Source organism: Mauremys reevesii, linkage group 12 (assembly GCF_016161935.1).
Source record: "Mauremys reevesii isolate NIE-2019 linkage group 12, ASM1616193v1, whole genome shotgun sequence".
Taxonomy (NCBI): domain Eukaryota; kingdom Metazoa; phylum Chordata; order Testudines; family Geoemydidae; genus Mauremys; species Mauremys reevesii.
The window spans coordinates 38,556,217-38,578,353 of record NC_052634.1 but is presented as its reverse complement, the minus strand read 5'-3'; the positions used below and the strand labels follow the sequence as shown (position 1 = coordinate 38,578,353).

At 49.0% G+C, this 22,137-nt stretch overlaps 5 non-coding genes across 5 annotated transcripts; 4 read left to right on the top strand and 1 right to left on the bottom strand.

Moving 5' to 3' along the window:
* Positions 1-527: 527 nt before the first annotated feature.
* Positions 528-601, top strand: TRNAT-AGU. Its single transcript has one exon. It is a non-coding gene; the product is annotated as a tRNA-Thr (tRNA).
* A 1,898-nt stretch (positions 602-2,499) lies between these two features.
* Positions 2,500-2,581, bottom strand: TRNAS-GCU. The gene has a single exon. It is a non-coding gene; the product is annotated as a tRNA-Ser (tRNA).
* A 3,880-nt stretch (positions 2,582-6,461) lies between these two features.
* On the top strand, positions 6,462-6,534 carry TRNAF-GAA. Its single transcript has one exon. It is a non-coding gene; the product is annotated as a tRNA-Phe (tRNA).
* An 11,061-nt stretch (positions 6,535-17,595) lies between these two features.
* Positions 17,596-17,689, top strand: TRNAI-UAU. The gene is made up of 2 exons: positions 17,596-17,633; positions 17,654-17,689. It is a non-coding gene; the product is annotated as a tRNA-Ile (tRNA).
* Positions 17,690-21,565: 3,876 nt separating this feature from the next.
* On the top strand, positions 21,566-21,637 carry TRNAC-GCA. The gene has a single exon. It is a non-coding gene; the product is annotated as a tRNA-Cys (tRNA).
* The last annotated feature ends 500 nt before the right edge of the window (positions 21,638-22,137 follow it).

Below are 22,137 nucleotides of genomic sequence, written 5' to 3'. Positions count from 1 at the left end.
ACTCTGATCATGGTGCCCTTCCTTCAGGGCAGCCAATCCTCCTTCCTCAAATTCCAAGGTGACTGACTCTTGCTGTGCTGAGCAGCCCTTTATATATGGGCTGCTCCAGCAAGCCTTCTCCTGATTGGCTCTCCCAATAAGCCCTTTCCTGATACGCTGGGTTCTGCACAGCCTCTGCAAAACTGCCTTAATCTTTCTTCTGCTTGTTTGGGGCAGCCACCCCACCACACTTGGAAAGCAGCAAATGAGAAATCTAGAGCTGAAGGAAAGGTTACCATGACTCAGAACTGAGCCGAGGTTGCTGCGACTGAAACACAGATCACTAACCACTATATGATCACAGTGGTTGGTGGGAGGAGCACATGTTAGAAGCCCTCTGTCAACTCAGCTGTGGCTTGCTGTGCACAGAGAGCCAGGCACCTCAAGGTCTGCAAGTCTTGAGGGAAATGGGAATGTCTGTACTTTGGAATTTGCAGGTGTTGTCCTGGGCCATCAAATGGAACAGTTGTAAACACTTTTGTGAGGCAGGCACCATAGTTTAGCTGGCTAAAGCACTTGTCTAGTAAACAGGAGATCCTGGGTTCAATTCCCAGTGGTGCCTTGTTGTATAGCTTTCATCTTCTCTGCTCACATTTTCCTGTGTCTTTCTAGGAAACAGAAGAGACCTCCCTTGGTATCCAAGTAATTGCTTGCTAAGGAAAAGGCTTCTTTGGAGAGAGGCATTGGAAAGAATCAAATCACAAGCCTGGAGCTGATGAAAAGGCTGCTGTGACTGGCATTAGCATGGCGGTTGCTTCGACTGCAATTGCTGCAATACGAGAGCTTGCCACACGTCCTTGTGATTCGCTGGGGATGTCCACACACAGAGGTCATGTCACCTTCCTTTTGATTGTCAGTGATGAGAAATGGAGCAGCTGGGAGAAAAGTTCCAGAGAGCAGCACCGTGGCTAAGCTGGGCCAGGCACCTGCCAGGTAAAGTGGAGGTTAGGGATGCAGCACCCAGTGGTGCCTTAACAAATGTGTTTGCTCTTCCCACCTTTTGGTCAATCTTTTGAGGAAACAGAGAAGATGCCTCTGCCTTGCAGTGCAGATGCTTCCAAAAGAAATGGGTCGTTTTTTCTGACAAGTGTCGGAAGGAGGCACTTAAGAAACGTGGACAAGGAAAAGGTCATCGTAACTCAACTTGCATCCATGGCTCTTGAGGCCACAACGCAGAGCACTGAGCACTGTACGACCACAGCTGGTGACAGAAGGGGCTTTTCCAAAGGCATTTTTCACTAGCAGGGTCCTCTCTGTGTGCAGAATTCTTCATCATTTGATGTCTGCAGGACCTGGAGATCACCCAGGCTTCAGTGTGAACACAAATATCTGCACCACAGTTTTAGTCCCTCAGCTTTAGCTCCATGAGCCCAAGTCAGATGACCCAGGCCAGCCCTGCTGCCATCTTTATCCCAGGAGAGATGGGTTCTAAAGGTATGTCTCCATTGCAATGTAAGCCCAGGTGTGGCATGCTGTGCTCAAAGCAGCACCTTGGAAGCCCCATATTCACCACTCTCATATTGTGATGACACGGTTTGTACAAAGTCTGCCTTGTGAGGTATCATTTCAAAAGTCTTGATCTGTTGTACATTAATATCGTGTTGGATTGTGTGTGCTCACATTGGTTGGGAAGTTATGAAGTTTTGCTCTGTGTGTGTTACTGAGATATGTTATGAGGTGGGGAAATGCCCCCCACCAGACTTTCAGGTGCGACAAGGGAGGAGCCGGACTCGCTGCTGGCCCATTGAAGGGATTCACACTCCCAAGGACTATCCCAGGAACCGTGTACAATGCAGACTTCTCCGAGATAGCGCAGAGACAATGGACACTGCTTGACTCACATCATAGCAAAGGAGCTTCCTAGCAAGTTGGAAGACACTATGAAAGGGGGGTAGAGACATTATGAATTGGCCTCTCTCCCCCACAACTCAATATCTGTAAACACATCCGGAGGACAAACACTGAACTGAGATAAATCAGAAGAGAATAATAATAATAATAATAATACATTCATATCAAAGTCCCCAAACAGACGAGTATGGGTGTTTCAGCAGAAAATTTTCAGTCTGGGGGATTTTGTTTTCTCAGTCAGACCTTGCCAAGGGAAGCAGGGAGAAAATGTTTGAGTTGCCTCCTTCAGAACAGCTTGGCCTAGACACTAGCTCTGGTTCACTGTTCTGGCCTTGCTCAGGATGGGGGTATTTTAATTATTTCAGCAGGTTCCAGGGTGTTTGGGGGAGATGATGAGGATGTTCCCTTTTGAGATTAAAAACTAAGAAATACAGGACTAGAGAATTCTTTTTTTTTAAAGAAATCTGGGATTTAGACATTTAATTTAAAGCAAGGGAGTTGTGAGTTCCTGAGAAGGTTTTTGTTTGCAAGAGCAACATTGTTGGGTTTGTTATTGTACCAATGGGGGAGATGGTTGTCTATAAAGGAGGGATGAAGACTAAATGTGTCCGATGACGATGGGATTCGAACCCATGCGTGCAGAGCACAATGGATTAGCAGTCCATCACCTTAACCACTCGGCCACCTCATCAGAACTGCTAAAAGATAGACAGAAGGAGAAATCTAAGGCCAGCGGAGATAGGGACAATAAGGAGTTTTGAAACACTAAGTGGACGCAGGGGCTGAATGAGCTCCCCCCTCACATCTAGTGAGGAGCTGGGGGAAAGACTTCAGGAACAGACCGTGTTTGCACAGACACACCTACTCTGCCTAGCTATGCAGCATGATGGGGCCGCTTTCCCAAAATGACCAGTTTTGGCTGGTGGCGGGTTACAAATCACTTTAGGATTGAGTGGAATGAAATGTTATTATCCTTCCTGCAGGAGTGAAGGGCAGCAGAACATACCTAGTCGGTCCTGATGGAGGGTAGGTGGGTGAGGAATAGCTTTTATTGGACTGCATAGAAGCAATTGAGGACGTCACCTAAACCAGTGGTCCCCAAACTTTTCACACTGTGCCCTCTTAGCCATGGCCAAGGCCCCCCAGAAGCCACGGTCGAGAACCAGGGCTGGGAGTGGGGCTGTGGCTTGCTGGGGAGAGGGGTGCAGACACAGGGAAGGGGGTCACGGCTGGGCCAGGGCTCAGGCTCAGGCTGAGGGCAGGGTGAGTGAAGAACTGGGACAGAGTGGGGCTGAGTGGGGCTCCTCCGTGCCCTCCATGGGGCTGGCTCAGCCCTGAGGTGCCCCCATGAACATTCCTCTGTGCCCCTAGGAGGCATGTCCCACATTTTGGGAATCACTCCCTAAACTGACCCCTAGTCACCAAGCAGGGGCTAGTGATGCCAAAGCCCAGGGACATGGAGCTTTGCCAGAGTGGAGCCTGCAGGTCACATGCTGGGGCCTGACCCAGGCTCCGTGCTCTGGGACAGCTCTGAACCAAACCCAGGCAGAGCCCTCATCAGTGTGACACCACCCAGGGACGCTGTCACTGGGGAAACCTCCTTGCCCTCAGCACGTCCTGGGACTGACCTTGGACCTTTCAGCCCCTGTTCCATGCCAGGAGCTTCCTGTAGTGAGTCACCTTAGCAGGACACCGGGAAAGCCTCACCCCCTCCCACAAAGGAGTCCTGCACCCCAACACACAATCACCAGGGACTCTCAGCCAGCGCTGTAAAACAGAAGGTTTATTAGTGGTCTGGAATCCAGCCGGGGAAAGTTCTGTGTTCGCACAGGAAGCAGGAAGATTCAGCAACGTCCATCTTGGGGGGGACCCCGAACTCAGAGCCTGGGCTCTCCCGTCGAGTCCCCAACCCAGCAGACTCCTTGCTTCCAACAGCCCAACTCAGCCAGGCCCTTTCCCCTCGTCTGTCCTTTGTTCTGTTTCCCTGGCAACCTGCTCACCTGGCCTCCACCTCGTTCTTTGTTCTCCGACTCATCCCAGCCAGCTGGTGTCTTGCAGCAGGTGCGCCTGCCAGCGGTTGCTAGGAGACAGAATTTGTGGCCATTGTCGGGGCCCAGGCAGCTGGACAGCAGCCACACCTGCCCTTTGGGGGTCTCTGCAGAGTAAACACCCTTGTCCCAGCACCGAGATCAGTTGTCCCAAAACTTTTGAGGGTCACGCCCCCCCTTACCCCTGTCCATGCCCCCCATGAGCCACGGCTGTGAATAGGGCCACTGCTACAGGCGAAGGGATGCAGACAGGGGTCAGGGGGCTGAGGTAGGGGCCAGAGCTGGGGGTGAGGGGTGAGACCGGCAGTGTAGCCCCAGGAGAAGGGCTGGGAGTGGAGCCCTGGGAGCACTGCCTTCAGCCAGGGCCAGCAGCTGGGGCTGGGGCCAGGCAGGGCTGCCCAGAGGCGGGGGAAGTGAGGCAATTTGCCCCGGGCCCCACAGGGGCCCCGCGAGTCGCTCTGGGTTTTGGCGGCACTTTGGCGGTGAGTACAAGCACCACAAGTGGCCGGAAAAGGAAAAAAAGCCGCGATTGGCAGTGATTAGGCTGCTCTACTGCCACCACTTCATTCTTCTGCAGCAATTTGTTGGCAGGTCCTTCCCTCCGAGCGGGACCCGCCGCTGAAGACCCGGCCCTGCCCCAGGCCCCCTGAATCCTCTGGGCAGCCCTGGGGCCACGACGGAGCTGGGTGGCTCTCCCTCCCCACCCCCTGTGGGGGGCCTGCCTGGGCCCCAGTTGCATTCCCCTGAATGTTACTCCATTCCACCTGGCAGGATTCACCCCACATTTTGGACCTCTGACCTAGATAATCTTGCAACAAATAGGGGAAACTGAGGAATACACAATATGCATACAAAATGTTCAGAAAATCTCCACTTCATCACAGGGGTGTCAGTGGGGTCTGAGCTGGGCAACAGCACAGGGAAAGTGGGAAGGTTTCCCTTTGGAAAAAATAAGCTGCAAAACATCCCCCTGTGTTCCCGCAAAAGCCTCTCATTTATCCCTTAACCCCTCCCCATGAAAATCTCCACCCCTGCCCTGGCCCACAGAGACCCCCTCACCCCAATGTCGATTTTTAACTTTTCTTACTTTTCCTTGGCCTTGTGCAAACATTGTTCCCATCAAAATCATCAAAGGCTTTTACAATGAGAATGAGAAAACAAAATAATCACACCCAAAGAAACCGCTATCGACCTCCCCACCACACACAGTTTGGGTCTGAATTTTTCTACTGAAATGTTGAGACAATAAGACTCTCACTGCTCTTGTCCAGTAACAAACCTAAACCTCCCATGCAGTACCTGGGGCATTTGTGTCTGACCCATCAAGGCTTCAGCTCTTTTGGTGAGATTTCCAGCTGCCCAATCCTGCTGCTATTCCAGGGGAGCAATTCCTGGCTCCTGTCAGCATTTATCTCAGCCCCGTTCTGTGCATCACAGGTTTCTCCGGGAAAGGGCAGTGAATGGTTCTAGGGTCCAGTGATCCTCATTCAAATCACGCTAGAACCTGAGACTCCTTCCCCTTCCCCAGGCTGTGGGCGGGGAGACATTTCACAGAGCTCTCGGAGCCATAGCACGTGGCTAAGGAGAGAGAAAAAGCCTCATACCCCCTCTGCTCTGGGGGCTGGGTTTAGTCCTGAAGCCTCTGCCCCCCACCTAGTGCCTATGGCTCATCCCTGACCCTTGCTGCTGCTCCTTGCTATAGACTGTGAGAGGAGCGGAGGCAGCGCAGGAGCCTTTGAGGGACGCAGATCTGAGGCTTTGGGAGAGACACATTGTCTGAGACATCAGAGCGCTGCAAACCCTGCAGCCACCCCCTCAGTCCGGGGTCTTTTCCAGCCCTGAGTCTGGGCAGCCACGATCCCTCCCCAGAGCAGGTGCCCACAGATAACAGCCTGGAAATAGGCGTCTGAGACTAACTCCTGCTCTCCCTGACAGGGTCTCCCCTAGACCAAGTGGCGTCCCATGCAAGACGTGTCTTCGGTGCCCCCCCACCCCTGCTCCATATGTTAAACCATTGAATACCTTATTTTTGGTTGCATTTGTAGCTCATTTCATGATTTTGATGCACAGTTTGGATGCATGATTTTCTCTGTCATATAAGACAATAAATGTTCATGCTAGGATGTGTAAATCTGTATTTATTCATGCCATATATAAGCAAATAAAAAAATCATTTCCTTTAAGCATATAGAAACTTTTAATTTTAACAGTAACTAAAATGTACTAACATCTAGTAATGGAACTGTCACCAGCACAGGGTGGGCCGGTATTAAATAGTGTTACAGTCGGAGACAGCGTTAGGATGTTAACCCCAGGCCTTTTGTTCAAAGGTCGCTTCTCTCACCTTTCCCCCATGAACTGAAGCACAGCATTTGGGAGATCCAAAGACTAGTTAATGACATTTCCGAGTGCTAAAATATCAGCGATGTCCGTCTTGCATTGGCCATTATTGACTGGAGAGATGGTTTATTGAGAATAAGCTTCAAGGTGAGAAGCAGCAGCCCGAAAAGGCCTCCTGCAGGTGCTGAAGTAGCTCAGTTGGGAGAGCATTAGACTGAAGACCTAAAGGTCCCTGGTTCAATCCCAGGCTTCAGCAGACTTTATCATCCCTCTTTCTGCAACAGTGGGCTGTTTCCTGGAAACACAGCAGTTTCTTTACCCAATGCAAGTCCCTCATTTCAGGCTTAACAGCAGGAAAAGGCAGCATTGGCTTCTGCACCCAGTTGGCCCACCTGACAGTTCTTTCTTCTCTTGCTCTTCCTTAGCAAGGGAAGAAAAAGCAGCTCTCCCTCAAGCTGGAGTCACAAGGGTGATGTAAGGATGACTTCCTGAGCCCTGGCTCCAGTCCTCTGCTCTTCCAGCTGACCCATTGAAGAGCTGCGGCCATGTTCTCAGGTTCGCCCCTCGGTGTGTGCCAGGGTGAGCACCACCTAAGTGCATGGAATTTGAGGGCAGGGCAGGGCAGTGCACTGTGATGGAGTTTCTGTAGTGTAGTGGTTCTCACGGTAACCTGACATGCAAAAGGGCCTCAGCCCAAAACCAGGCAGAAACATGCTGGTTTCCTTTTCCCAGCTCCCCATGCTGTCCAGCAAGGCGCTCCTCCTTCTGCCACTGGCCTGTCCCTGGGATAACCCCAACCCCTGCATGATGGATGGTGGTGATATCAGTGGACAAAGTACCTTGGCGTCAGCCTGGGAAGCTAGAGGAGTTACGCCAATCACCTTTTGAATGCTTGTGGCTTGGCCTCCTCTGCCCTTGGAGGTTGGCCTGCAGAGGCCGGCTCCTCTGTGAGACTTGCCAAAGGAGGGAGTGAGGCAGGAATGTTTTCCCAACCGTCAGAGGAAACTCTTCTATGATGAGCACTACCTGGTGCAGGTCTGTAGCGAGGTTGGCTTAGAGGACGTGTTTCTCCACAGTGGAACCAGTGGAGGGCGGGTGGTAGCCTCCTATTCCTCTGACCCGAGCTCACACCAGCCGCAGAGGGGATACACCTTTCTGCGGGACAGGCCAGGAGTCACACTGACCGGATTTCCGTGAAGGAGAGCACGTCGACAGCCCAGTGCAGGGTGGTGCCTACGGAGTGTTCGGATCACGCAGCTCTCACCGTGTGCTCAATGTGGGCAATTCCCTGACCCACGGCAGAGGATATTGGAAGCTGAACATCCAGAGCTTGCAAGATAAAGGAGCAGGGGCGAGGCCTGGAGGTGTTGGCAGAACAGGAAAGCATCAGAGGTTCTGTGGTTACCAGGGGATTGGTGGGAGTCAGTGAGGAGGAGTTGGCAGCTTTGCTCTGGTGGTCAGGGTAACCCCGCAACATTAAAGAAACCAACAGTGCCAAGTCCTGCAGCATCATCTGTGGAATTTCCACAAGAGCATCCAGGCAGGGGAGCCAGTCAGTGTGTGACTGTACGACCGGATCAAGCAACAGCTGGCTAAGTTCCAGGAGATAAGGCTGCAGCTGGCTGATTTGAGCAAGCGCACCGAGTAAAGGGAGGGGTGGCCTCCCCTGACATTTGCAACAATTGAAATCCCCCCGACACCAAACACCAGAGGAAACTAACATACCCCAAGGAGGTCCCACTGAGATGTGAACTCAGATTCCAGGATTCAAAGTCCTGAGTGCTGCCCATTACACCATGGAACCTGCAGCTACTTTACTTTCTCAACCTCTGTGACTTTTGGCTGGTTTGCACTCTGCAATTATTGCTTCCCACCAGTGGCTTTCTCTCGCAGGACTCTCTCTCCTCCTCCATCCACTGTGGTCCTGCTCCACCAGATCCACGGGTCCTGCCCTGAGTCCCGCATCCCCTGCTTTGTCTCCATTCCCTGCAGGCAGCAAAAACGTCAGGGTGCTTGGGGCTCCTCTTCAACAATACAACACACAATCTGCTTAAGCCCCCACCCAGTAACCTGAGGAAACTAACCCTGGCCACTGGTGCCTCTAAGAGGCGATACTTTCCCCACTCACACACACTGAGTGTAGAAAAGAAACTAAAGGAGGAAAATCACCTTGTATTAACTTGGGAAAACACCACAATCAGGATTCATAACACAACACTATGAGCAAAACACCCACCCACAGTGTGCTGGGCAGTGGCCTTTTGCCTCGGGCTCCTAAATCCAGACACCAGAAGATCTTTGGATGTGCCCCTCCCTTCACTGCACCTCACCCACAGCTGCTGTCCTGGGTCAGTGAAAACCCAGAGTTCACCTCTCACCTCCTGGGGGGAAAGCCCCTTTCTCCCTCCGCTGTCTGGCCACATTGCCGGCCACTTGCCGTTCCACCCTGTCACCGCTCTGCTGGCCACCCTCTCTGCTCTGGGACATCTTGTGGTCCCACCAGGAGCGGAACAGGCTCCCTAAAAGTAGCAGCCACCAGAGCCCGAACAGTAGCCCCATCCCTTCCACTCAACGCCACACCCCTGCCCCACCCCTTCTCCCCGAGGACCCACTCCTACGCTGCCTCTTCCCCCAAGACCCCATTTCCCGCTCACTGCTCTATGCCCCTCCCCCCTCCCCCGCCCTTACGGTCATTACAAAGTGGCAAGGCAGAGCCCTCCCATTTTTAAAAGCCCTGGGGTGTTGTTCTCCCCTGTTCAGGCACCCCTGGGTCCCTGCACTTCACACAGCTCTCCCCGATTTCAGCTGTTAGTGAGGGAGCCTCACTGCTAGTGCAGATTGGGCAGTTTCTTGCATGAGAGACACTGTCCCAAAGCAGGACTAATGCTTAGAGCTGGTTATCAGTGACTTCAGATCTGTTGGTCTGCAGCAAGACTCTCCATTGAGTCTTAACCAGCTCTGTTATTACACAGGGAAGAACAAAAGGGTCAAATGTGCCTGGAACCCTTAAGAAGAATCCACCCCACTGTTGGGGATTTTCTAAACCCTCCTTATAACCCATGCACAAGACCCCAAGACTCTGTCTCGCAGGCCCAAGTGAGTTGGCTTGGCTTGGCATAAGCAATAGGCCTAGCATTAAGTTGGCTTAGCATAAGTAACAGTAGGCTACTATAGACCAAGTGGAAAATTTGTAATAGTATGATATGGCGTAATTAAAGAGGCCTATAGAAAAGGGAACCAACGCCTACTGATAATTGTGAAACATGGCCTAGTATAACAGCATATTAGCAATGGAAAATTAATAAAGAGTCTTGTACAATGTAGCCGCACGTAGGTGGGCGCACATGTAGTTGGGAGGGGGCTTGCTGTGCAACTCTATTGGAAGTAGTTGTATTGGGCAATTTGGTAAACAATAAGGCGTTATTAACAATTAAGATCCAGACCCCCACCCATAGGGTCAGAAGCAAACTGCATCCTAACCCCTGCCTTTCAGGCCCAGGTCTGTTAGCAAAACCCAATTGCTATATAGAACAAAGGTTAACTTCTGCAATTCTTGTCTGTCTATATCAGGGGCATGGGGGGGGGGTGATGAAGAAACCAGAGAAAGGGGAACTGAGGAAGCTCAGCTAGAATGCTGAGCCTTATCCAATGCAACCGCAAAGGAGGGTCTTACAGGCAGGCAGACTACCAACGAAAACTGCCCAGAAACAATAAAAGGAAACACCATGTATGAAAAAAACTGAAGTAGCTTGCAAATGTCACAACTGATACTCCCAAATAAGGGTATTTTAAGTAAATGCTAATTTGCGGTTTTAAACTTTATAAGCTTGGTAAAATTTGTAACAGGCAGAGGAGTTTAACCCTCTCCTGCATGCATGCTTGTACTATAATAAAAGTGCCTCAGTGTGTCTGACCCAAAATCAAAGGCGTGGTCAATTTTTCCACGACAATTTGGGGGCTCGTCCGGGATCCACAGATGACATCCCTGGATCAGAGGACCGCGGGCAGTTCCCTTCCAACCCCAGGGCCCATCTGAGAGGTAAGAGACCTTTTGAAATCTCTGCTGCTAGGGGCTTGGAGGAGAACTGGTCCGTAGGCTCTGGCTGGGGTAAGTCATAAGCTGGATCCAACCTTGGGACATGGTCAGACGCACCTGAGGCCCTTGCTAAGGCCTTAATAGACTCGAGCTGGGGTTTGGGAGGGAATGGGAATTTAGGCTGATCTGTAGGCTGAGCTACAGTCAGTCTCAAGGCAAGGCAAGGTTAGGCTGATCTGTAGGCTGAGCTACAGTCAGTCTCAAGGCAAGGCAAGAGGTGTGCCGGCAGCCTCGGACCACGCTCTTTGGGTCCGGAGAAAACTGATCGCCTATTAGAGCTGGGCGTTCGGCGTCCCGGAGCCACTAGGTTGGGAGGGACCAGGGGTAGTTTCCGCCCTGGCGAGCTGTGCCAGGAAACGTGCCTGTGTGTGTGAGGCCGTGCGGCCTGTGTGTGTGTCTAAGGCCGAGCAGCCGGTGTTGTTGGTTGTGGAAAGCAAGCTCCACAACCCGCTTGAAGAGAGATTGAAAAGCTTCCCTGACTGGCAGGCTTTGGTAAGTGGCTAACCAGTCAGGGTGCTTGTGTTGTTCCCTATCCTGTGTCCCTTACCCCTCCATATCCCCATGGCCCTGTGACCACCCTTTGAGCACTGCCTTGTAAAGGCCACAGAGTCCTCTTTGTTCCCCCAGACCATAAGCTCCCTTCCCTTCCTCGGAGAGGAGGAAGCCCCAGGAAACCGTGCCGTCAGCTCAAAGCTACTGCAGCACCGTTGGCTTGCAGGCTGGTGCCCAGGGCTGGAGAGAGATGTCACGGGGACCACAGGTTGTTCTGTCAGCCCGCCCCCCCTTGTCCGCCTTCCTGCAGGTTTGCTAGAGGGAAAATGCCTGGGAACCTGCTCCCTTGTGTTCCTGCCATGAAAAAAGGGCAGGCCGAGTTGGGCCATTAGTGTAGAACTGTGGTAACCCCCGAGTTAGCATCCTGGTGTGATTGGCTTGAGTGAAGTGTGCTGTGGTGAGCATGGGGGCCAAAGGATCGAAAGTCCTGCGGTCCCACCCCAAGGCACGCCTGCTGCTTATATGTCACGTACATTATAGGTCGTCGACGTGTAAATATTTAGAAAAATGGAATTGGTATACCAGAAATGATCCAAAACTGCAATTTCCCTGAAGGAAGTTTTGACCTTGACGGGATTGTACACCTCAGGGGTGCACTCCTTGTCAACGCCATGCCTGTATTGTGAAGGTTGTTTTGTGTCGGTTATAGGTTTGGGGTTAGAACCCCGAGGTAGAAGTCGCTATGAACCCTGGGGAAGTGAGTAACCCCAGAGTGGTCCTAGAGAATAAGGTTGGCCAAGGCTCCCGTCAGCAATAGGCAGACAGTGGAGGGGCCGTAAAACTAGCTGTCAGTAATTGAAGCTAACAGCCCGTAGATGTGCCAGTGAATGCTGAAATAATTGAGCGTTACACCTGACTGCTGGTGAGAGAGGCAAAGGGGTGTGATGTGTTTTGTTGTATGTTTTGTCCACTGTGCTAGCATGTCTGTTAAGTGTTTTATAGTTAGCCCTTTGGGGATGCCTGTCAGCTAGGTTGTAATTGTCTGCCCAGTATCCGTAATGGGGGCAAAAGGAATCTAGGTAGATTCCCATGCCAGAGAATGGCACTCCTGCCACGTATATATACTCATATTATGGTCCTAGAAAGTAGGCAGGAGCTGTTGCCCGGCCTCCACTGGCCCCGAGGGAAGAAATATCAAAAGATTTGCTTTGTGAATTAAATTGTGCAATCTGTTGTACCCCAAATGGTGTGTATCTGGATGTGTCTGATCCCGCTCACAATGAGGTCCTGGCAGGTTTTCAGAAGGACACTCTGAAGGAGCAGACTGACCCCAGCCCTTCCTCGTTGCAACAGGAACAGCTGGTTAAAGTCTCTCCCTCCTGTGGGCATTGTGAGCCGATCATGCCAACCGGGTTGGGCACATTGGGGCTGCCCAACTGGCTGAAATTTGTCTAAACCCAACAGGACCACTTCCCAAAGTGTAGTAAACCCTCTCTCAAACTAGACCGAGAGAGGAATTTTACTGTGCTGTTCATGCTGTTGTTTTCAGTGCTGAGGTTGTCACCGGCTCAGAGAAGGATTGTATTAAGTCTAGACATATAAAAATGTTATTAATAAATAATATGCATCAAAATGTGATGTGTGTATGTAAATAGATAGATGGGGGTTAAGTCAAAGCCCGCCCTCCTTGCTAAATTGGTAGTGAAACAATGCCTGTGCCCATGAAAAGAAAAATTTTAGCAAGAAAAAAGGATCGGGCCCATACAAGCAGGCAACCGCAGTTTGAGGAAGTTAAAAGAAGGAAAGTTAAAAATTAACTCTGTAGTTATTGGAGGAAATTAAGCAATAAGACTGTCTGTGAATAATCCAGGCAAGAGGTTATATAAGTAAAAATCATTTGACTGTAAAAGATAGTCAATTTTGTTAAAAACACGTATGGTGGGTACAATCTTTGTTTTATAATAAATTGGTGTTGTTTTGGGGTTGTAAAAACAAACAAAAAGAAACTAGTGTTAATTTTGGTATTTAATATTTGATTCTTAAGGTAATGTAATGTGTTATAAAATTTTGGTAAGAGATTTTAAATCTGTTTTGGTAACAAATAGCAACAGTGATTGTGAACTTAATATACTGGACACATTGTAACAAGTTATGTGAAGCTTCACAGATCTAGTATGGTCACATGCCTTTTGAAGGCCACTCCCAATTGAAAGGCCAGATTAAGCTTTTCTAAAATTTGTACCAGGACACCTAATGCAACTATTGACAGTGCCCTGATGGCTTTGGCTCAGATGGACATTCATTTGTTAAATAACACAATGCTTAATTATTGCAAGAGACTAATGAAATGTGTTAGGTCTTTTTATATACAATAGCTCTGCTGCTTGCTGAAACTAGAAGGCTGAATCTACATGGAAGTCCACCAGTGAGAAACTACTCTGGCTTCATTCTGAAAGACTCTTATCAAATCCTGTTAATTACCAACACTGCTGTGAAGTGCCGAGAACTGACTACCTGCCCATGTTTCTCACTGTAATGACTCTCCAACTGATGAGCGGTCTATCTTTCCTTCTGGCGTTGTTGCTCCTTCTAGACAACAGGAGTAAAGGACAGGGTAAAGATGTGGCAACTTTTCCTTTGTCTGCTGACAAACCCACTGAGCCTTTGAATCTTACTAAGAACACAACCTTTCCACCTGAGGACATAATAAAGCCTCCAAGCAAGCAAGGTGATAGTGCTAGCAACCTCTCCCTTGCTGCCTCACTGCCGGACAGCTAAGTGAATTAAGACTACGAAATCTCGAAGAATAGCTTGCGGAAGCTAGCCAAAACTACCTGAAAATGAAACTTGTAGTGTTCCTCAAACTCTCCTCCTTAATGAACTTAGGGTGGGATGGGGCTGATGGAGCAGCTGGATGGTCGCTCAGTAGCGCCCAAGGCTTTGTTGCCTTGCTTTGCTCATGTGACCCATGGTTTGGCCCACGTGAGCAAAGGAGGGATGATTGCACTGGTGTCACGACACTAGTAGTACACAATAGTGGTAAGCCAGTCCGGACTAACCGGCAGCTCACCCCACTCTGTGGGGCCTGTCTGTGAATATCTGGATTGACTTTATCAACATGCCAAACGGTTGCTCATATGAATATGTGTCTGTATAGTCTCTGGATGGATTGGAGCCTTGCCTTGTGCAGAGGCTGCCTCCATCACAGTAGCAAAGAAATTGTTTAGGGATTTTTATTCATGATTCGGTCTCCCTGTTTCTATAAACAGTAACCGAGGTATCCACTTTATGGGTCAGGACATGCAGCAAGTCTGTAAGACTCTCCACATTGAGCAGCATTTACATTGTGCTCACCACCCTCAGAGTGTAGGGGCAGTGGAATGGGAAAAGGGGAACTTGCAGACAAACTAGCCAAATTGTGTAAGGAAACAATCTTTGAAATAGATGCGTTTATGATAGGTAGATTAAATGCAAGTTTCTGGAATCTGCCATGATACTCATGAAAGGGTCCCCTTTGCTATTTGGTTACCTATTTGGTAAATAACCAAACATATATCCACAGAACTTGTCTGTTTTCCTGCCTAGAGGCCATTCCTGTAGCAGATAACATCACCTGTACCTTATTACAGTATTCTCCCTCTCGTACTACAAACCCAGAGGCATCGCAGGAAGTTGTCCACGTATATAACCAATAGCTGTGGTATAGCCCCTATAGAAAAGAGACCCAGAGGGATTCAAATAAATTATACTTAATGCCACGTTAGGAACTATCAGGTTTACTTTACCGTTAACTCCCTTTCAAATTGCCGCTATTTGTCCAAGTATTTGTGAAACCCAACAGCCTGAAGGTAAATTGGACCAACTGGAAAAGTATACCCAGTATTATTTCTGGGGCGCAGTTAACTCAGGTGTAGGCAGGAATGGGTGGATTGCACGTTATTTCAGCCCTTAGTTCTATGACTCAAAAGGTATTAAGAGGTGGTATTAAATATCACTGATGCTGGAAAGGAATTGCAGTGGGATCTGGCATGTTTGGGATTTCCTGAGTGACCAGCTAATGGCCATTCAGAGTGATCTTGAGCACCAGGCTTGGCCCACGGCCCTTACAGACATCTCAGGAGTACCATCTGACCTGTGGTCATGGAAGCATAATTGGAAATTCTCTGGGCAAAAGTGTGTGCATTCACAGTACTCCTTCCAAGCATATGGACCAGTTAAAGAAAGTGTGAGCTTCCACATACCGAATCCTGCCAGGCCCGTGGGAAGGATGCATATGAGATTGGGTAATTCACCAAGACATTTGGGAAATTAAGCCACCTGATATGCCTAGCCAATTCATAGTTAGTGCTCCTGAAATATCAATATTTGGATTGGGATAGGTAACCAATGGATGCTCTCCCCATTAGAACCCCCACAGCTTCAGTGTGTATGTAAACTGAAGCCAGGAGAAGTTCTCACAGTTTTGTTAGAAGAATATAGAACAAGAAACTATCCTGACAGGACACCTGCTTCTTTAAGCTAATGATAGTTGTGTGCTTGTAGAGACCACTATTTACAAAACATACATTTGATCTCACCACTGCTGCAGACAGACATATATTAAATTGGCCTAAAAGAGAAATTTTACAACCAGCCCTTTAGGCTTAGATACCCTTTAATTGGACTACCCTAGTACCTGACTGGTTCCAGAATTTGTTTGCAGTCTTACCAGTAGCACAAAAAATTTCTGAACTTCAATGGCAAATTCACATAGTTCAGAATATATATCAAATTAAAAAAAAAATAATGCTTTTAATATAGCCTATAGGATTTCTATTTTGTGTACTAAATATGATGTTTTGTGTTTTGTAACCATTTAGTAATCCCAACCCCATTGCTTTATTGCCATAGAAATGTTATTGCTTTTATGTTATTGTTGCCTTTGTAATGGATGCATTTATTATTACTTGCCCAGTCCTAAACCTGCTAGATTTAATGCATAAGAGCGAATGAAGCTAATAATTGTTAATGAACTTTATGGCAACAGTTGGAAAGAAAGGAAGTCAGGAGCAGTGATGAATGTGTATACGGATAAGCAGGAAAAGAGGGAAAATACGGTGGGCTTAAGACTTTGACTAGGCTCTTGGACCTAGACTTTGGATAAGTTTGTCTTCAGACTGTGTTAAACTTTGGTTCAACTTGTCTCTGTGTATAAGGAAAAGAGAGGAGGGGACAGAGTGATGAAAGAGTGATAGAAAGTTGCTCCTGTGTGTCAAAAGGTAAAAGGAGTCACAGTGGAAAGTTCCCAAAATGGAACAGTGGTTTTTCTGTACAAAGGGCATGTGGGGGCAGGAAGATGTGGTCAGGGCCCCAGAAAGAGGAACTAGACTTGGATAAAGGGAAACCAGAATATCTATTATATTATGACAGCTGAGCTTGCTTTTGGAACTACAGAAAAGGTGGTGAACCAGTTAAACCACCCCAGGGCCCTAACTGGTTCTTAATCGGTACCATGAAAATAAGACAGGGTCTCTGGATAGAACTAGGTAATCTATGGACATTATGGTCCTTAGAACCCCTCAACTCCAGTCCGTCTGAAAGCTTAACCCTGGAGAAATTGTTATTGACCATGATCATATTTGTTGGGAAGATAACGGCCACATAACAACCCTTGCTTCCCAACCTTTTTAATATTCACATTGAGGAAGTTGATGCAAAATGCATCAAAAGGAGGGTTGTTGGGGATTTTCTAAACCCTCCTTATAACCCATGCACAAGACCCCAAGACTCTGTCTCGCAGGCCCAAGTGAGTTGGCTTGGCTTGGCATAAGCAATAGGCCTAGCATTAAGTTGGCTTAGCATAAGTAACAGTAGGCTACTATAGACCAAGTGGAAAATTTGTAATAGTATGATATGGCGTAATTAAAGAGGCCTATAGAAAAGGGAACCAACGCCTACTGATAATTGTGAAACATGGCCTAGTATAACAGCATATTAGCAATGGAAAATTAATAAAGAGTCTTGTACAATGTAGCCGCACGTAGGTGGGCGCAGGCTTGCTGTGCAACTCTATTGGAAGTAGTTGTATTGGGCAATTTGGTAAACAATAAGGCGTTATTAACAATTAAGATCCAGACCCCCACCCATAGGGTCAGAAGCAAACTGCATCCTAACCCCTGCCTTTCAGGCCCAGGTCTGTTAGCAAAACCCAATTGCTATATAGAACAAAGGTTAACTTCTGCAATTCTTGTCTGTCTATATCAGGGGCATGAGGGGTGATGAAGAAACCAGAGAAAGGGGAACTGAGGAAGCTCAGCTAGAATGCTGAGCCTTATCCAATGCAACCGCAAAGGAGGGTCTTACAGGCAGGCAGACTACCAACGAAAACTGCCCAGAAACAATAAAAGGAAACACCATGTATGAAAAAACTGAAGTAGCTTGCAAATGTCACAACTGATACTCCCAAATAAGGGTATTTTAAGTAAATGCTAATTTGCGGTTTTAAACTTTATAAGCTTGGTAAAATTTGTAACAGGCAGAGGAGTTTTAACCCTCTCCTGCATGCATGCTTGTACTATAATAAAAGTGCCTCAGTGTGTCTGACCCAAAATCAAAGGCGTGGTCAATTTTTCCACGACACCACCGAGTACAACACTTGTTGCTACCTGCTCTCAACTCCACTGAGACTGTTTTGGGGTCACTCCTTGGCTTTATCAGCTTAGGGGTCTTGGAGAATCACAATTAACAGGTGCTCCAGTGGCACAATTGGTTAGCGCACAGTACTTATAGGGCAGTGCTGGAAGGAGCTATGCTGAGGTTGTGAGTTCAAGCCTCACCTGGAGCACTGGTTTTCATTAACCAAGTGGCATCACCACCTCATTTGCCCCTGGAATGTAGAATTGCAGCCCTGGGGACACTGAGGAAGGGAGTAGTAAAATGCCCCCTTCACTTATTACCTCCTGTACAGAGCACAGGTCAGAATCTACCATCCTTTCTCTCCCCCCCAGCCCCTGTGCCAGGATCCCTCAAGCAGAGCCTGGAGTCCTGCCCATGGCATCTGTACTATTGACACAGACTAAGTGACAGGGACAAAACACTCAAATCCCGCCTGCTGCGGGGAGCCAGGTTTGATCTTCAAATTCTGTCGTTGGTACATTTCCAGGCCTGGGAATGTCCCACAACAGCATTGAATGGGAAGCTGCCTGCAGAACAGTTACACTGCACAGAGCTCCTGTGGAGGAGGGTGGGAATTAGTAACATTTTGAGGATCGTTTGGGAAATGAGCCTTTGCTGACAAGGTTTGTCTCTGTTCATATTTCACCTTCAGGTGGTATGTTGAGGGATCTTTAGTGTATTTTTGGGAGGTTAATAACTATCTCCTCAACTTTATTTACTCAACTTAAAAATTGGTGTCACTTGATTTTGCATCTCCTGTGAAAATACAACTGACACGTGTGGCTTTCTACAGGGGTCATGATGTTAAAGTTGAGAATTCAGTCTCTGTACTTCTAGAACGGGGGTTTGCTTTTTTACAGCTGCCTCACTGCCAGGCACACTGGGCTGTTAGCTGCACCCACGGTCCTTGCCAGGGGCCCCTGCTGAACCCTGGGCGGCTGCACTGCAGTGCTGGGGTGACACTGCAGGTGGAGAAGCTGCTGTGGAGCAATGTAGAGCAGGTGCAGGAAGGAGACGACATCACTATTCACATTCTGAACTGCACAATTTTCCAAATTTGGGAATAGATTCATAGATTCATAGACTTAAGGTCAGAAGGGACCATTATGATCATCTAGTCTGACCTCCTGCACAATGCAGGCCACAGAATCTCACCCATCCACTCCTGTAACAAACCCCTGACCTACGTCTGAGTTATTGAAGTCCTCAAATCGTGGCTTAAAGACTTCATGGTGCAGGGAATCCTCCAGCAAGTGACCCGAGCCTCATGCTGCAGAGGACGTCGAATGTCCGAGAACAATTCTAAGGAAGGTGAATGCAGAGCAATGGCACTGGCGATGCCCAGACCTCAAATGGGGCAGCGTGGAAATTAATAATGGGAAGATCATTTGTGAAATTAGTCATCACTGACAAGCTTTGTCTCTGTTCCTATTTCATGCTGTGGTGTTAGTTAGAAGAATCAGGACATATTTTACTATATTAATTAAACACTTACTTTTATTTAATCAAGCCAAAAACTTAGCGTCACTTATTTTTTCTCTGTCCTAGCAAGAATGAATTGAATTTTGTGACTTTCTGGAAAGTGCAGCGAGATTAAATGTGGGGAATTCAGTCTCTGTGTTTGTGAGCTGATGTTTTCTTCTCACAGGTCAGTGCCTGCATTGAAATACCAAGAGGGATCTAAGGGCTGGTGTACGCTGGGCACTGAACTGGCAGAGCGACGTCTCTCAGGGTGTGAAGCACCCCACCCCACACACACACAGTTAAGGTGACCTAAGCCCTGGTTAGATAGTGCTAAAGAAAAGGAGGAACTGTTCTGTCCATGTAGCTATTACATGGATGGAAAATCCCTCCAGTCACTATCTACTCCATAGTGCTATAGCAGTGCCACAGCAGCGATTTAAGTGTAGAGAGAGTGAAAGTAGATCTGGTTCCAGTTTGTACTCTGGATGCTCAGACACTAAGTCTACAGTAATAGTAACAACAGCGCAGTACTTGTGTAGTTGGCAGGATTTGAACCTGTGCGGTGAGACCCCAAAGGATTTCTAGTCCATCACTTTAACCACTCGGTCACATCTACTTGATGTATACCTGTGTCATTGCATGATGATTCTGTTCTCACTGAATTGTCACTTCAAATTGTTTGCGCAGACCAGCTTCCCCAGCACACTCACGGCTGCGCATCAGTGTAAGTGTCTCCTTGGGTGAACAGCAACAATTCCTGCCCATTTCCTCCGGCTGTAGCAGGATGAGAGTGTGTTTGTGTGAATGACATTGCTGTAGATTGTTGTTCATTCCCCACTCTGACAATTCAGACAGTCCCTTTCCCATTCAACTCTCAGCACATCGTTCCAATAGCAGGTGGCAGGATTTCTCTGGGGCATGAACTGAGCCTTGCATTCCACCCTTGATGTTTCATGGACTAACAACAGCAGCAGAAAGAAAGAGCCGAGCCAATATCTCACTGTCAGAGGTGAAGGTGGCCATGTCCCCTCTGTCTGACCATCGCTTTGCAGGAGAGAAGGGTTCACTGGAATCGAACGCCCTGGCTCAGACCAGAGACACAGGGAGGTTTTGCTGTTCATGGATCTGTGCAAAGGAAATTGTGTCTTTGTGTGAAATTGAGGCAGGAAATGAAACACCCAATGCCCTAAGGAATGTGGGTGAAGGACTCGGGCTGAGCAATGATTTAACAGGGGTTTGTTTCAATTTATTGGCCTGATTACAACTATGGCGAAAAGCCCCCTGTAACAGGGGCTGCGGGACAGGACAGGCAGTTCTGCGCGGAGTGTTCAGAGCTGCCCCATATCTGCCCTTTCTCTGCACCGCCCCTGCTCCCAGAATGCACCAGGCCCTGGACTGAACTCTTCTCCTGCTGGCCGAGCTGGTTTCGTTTGCTGTGATCCTGTTGGCTTGGCAGGGGGGGAAGTGACAGTCCCACCCCAGAGCCAACGCCCCCCTGTCACCCAGCCCCCTGGCCCCCAGCAGTGCAGGTCAGCCAGGAGCTGGGCCCTGCCAGGCACTCAGGGGCGTCTCCCCTGCAGCTGGGGGCTCTCCCCAGCGTGGTCTGTGGGAGCTCACGCACTAATGGGGCAGCGGCAGCAGCCGCGTGGTGGGTTGGGCTGGTGACCCGGGTCCATCTCCTGGGGTCGGCTGGGTTCATGCTCAGGCGACTGGCCCCAGCCACCGGCCGAGCCCCACGGCCACGCTGCTGCTGTTACCGCACTAGCCCCTCACGCCCCCATTCCCTCACTGAAGCCAGGAGAAGGTTTGCAGGGAGGAGGTGGGAAGGGTTTGACCCCAATATCCCAGAGCTGATTCTCCCCACAAAGGGGTGTGTGCATGTGGTGGGTGCCGTGTGCAATGCCCTGTGCCCATGAGGAGGGGACCGGAGCTCTGCCAGCAGGAAGATTTATCCTGCAGGAGCCCTGCCCCCCTCCCCCAGGGGTTCCCCTGGAGCAGAGAAGCTTTGAATCCTCGCCGGAGACTAGAGACGCCCGAGCAGCACAAGCTGCCTGGCAGAGGTTCTGGATCAGGGCCTCACGGGCACATTGGGTTCATTCCCTCAGGGATGCCCTGCCCAGTGCCAGGGCTGCTCTCACTCCCCAGCACAGAGGGGGCTGCAGGCTCTTTGCCAAGCTGGGTCCCAGCTCAAGGCAGATTTAACACTAGCAGGGGGCCCAGGTATGTGATGGTGCCGCTCAGGGAGGGAATCTGGGCCAAAGACTTATTAGAAATTGGGTAACACTGAAGTGGGACTAGAAAGACCCTTGCTGGGATGTGGCGGGTAGGTAGCCCCCATTGTGTACCGTGCCCTCGCCGAGAAGTCTCTGGGAGTGTGGATTCTTCCTGATGGGCCACCAGCACGTCTCATTGGTCCTGATGTCGGCTGCTCCTTTGTTGATACTGACAAGCTAGTTGTGGGCCTTTCCCAATCACCCTATAGCTCCGGGATGCACAGACAGCAACACTGGTGTGGAAGAAACGAACTCCACTCTCAGGTTTCAAGATCCTTGAGATCACTGACTTGCCAATGTAATTGTTAGGGGGTATAGCTCAGTGGTAGAATGTTTGACTGCAGATCAAACGGGCCTTGGTTCAAATCCAAATGCCCCCTTAAAAGCCTGGTCCTTCAACAAAAAGTAATTGCATATCCATTTCCATTATGTTCAGGAGCTCCACTGACTAGGGATGAATGGAAACACTCAACATTTTCCTGTGCAAATGCATAAAAATCTAGCAAATATGTCCCCCAGCTGAAATCAGTTCCAATCCTCTAAGAGTCTAGTTTATGTTTTCATCAATGAAACAAAGGCACATGAAGACACATTTGCAGGTCCTTGGCCTCCACAGGCTACAATGTGCAGAAGAACAAGAACCACATCCACTTGGGAGGCATGGACTAGTTTGTATTACATTTGGTAAGTAAGTTGCCATTGGGACTGAAAATTCTACTGGAGGTGGACAGGAGCCTGTTGAAAAATAAAATAACCAAGATTTACCAAACTCCCTGTTACACATTCAATCCTCTCTTTTTTCTATTTTATTAACCTGGGAGCAAGTTACCAGTGACCCAGGGCTGGGGTGGAAGTAGGTGCAAGTGCGGGGAGGAGCCCA